The following is a 414-nucleotide window of genomic DNA, read 5'->3' on the forward strand; positions in this document are numbered from 1 at the left end:
TGGGTACTGCAATATTTGAAGAGCTGGAGCGGCGTTCCGATGCTCTCCGTTACTCCTTTCAGACGAGAAATAACCACGTGAAGACCTATGGTGCGCTCGTGTTGTGTTCAATGAACCTGTCCTTGGCCAGGAAAAACCGGCACTCCCTTGTTTAATTATTTTGCGATCTAGATTTCTTCTTCTTTTTTTAAAGTGAGAAGTTGTCCGTCAGTTGGACGGACGGACCCCCCCCAAAACGAAAACTCTTCGGTTCTCCACGAATTACAAAAGTCACCCAAAGCAGCGTTAAAAAAGCGGGAGGCGCCGAAAAGCGACTAATTTGCATCACTGATATATACAAATATTTCATCTGTGGAAGCCGTGGCGCTGTAAAAAGCACGTCCAGTTATCTGCCTCGGCCCGCGGCAGATAACT

Source organism: Notothenia coriiceps, unplaced genomic scaffold (genome assembly GCF_000735185.1).
Source record: "Notothenia coriiceps isolate Sejong01 unplaced genomic scaffold, NC01 NC01_scaffold00031492, whole genome shotgun sequence".
Classification (NCBI taxonomy): Eukaryota; Metazoa; Chordata; class Actinopteri; order Perciformes; family Nototheniidae; genus Notothenia; species Notothenia coriiceps.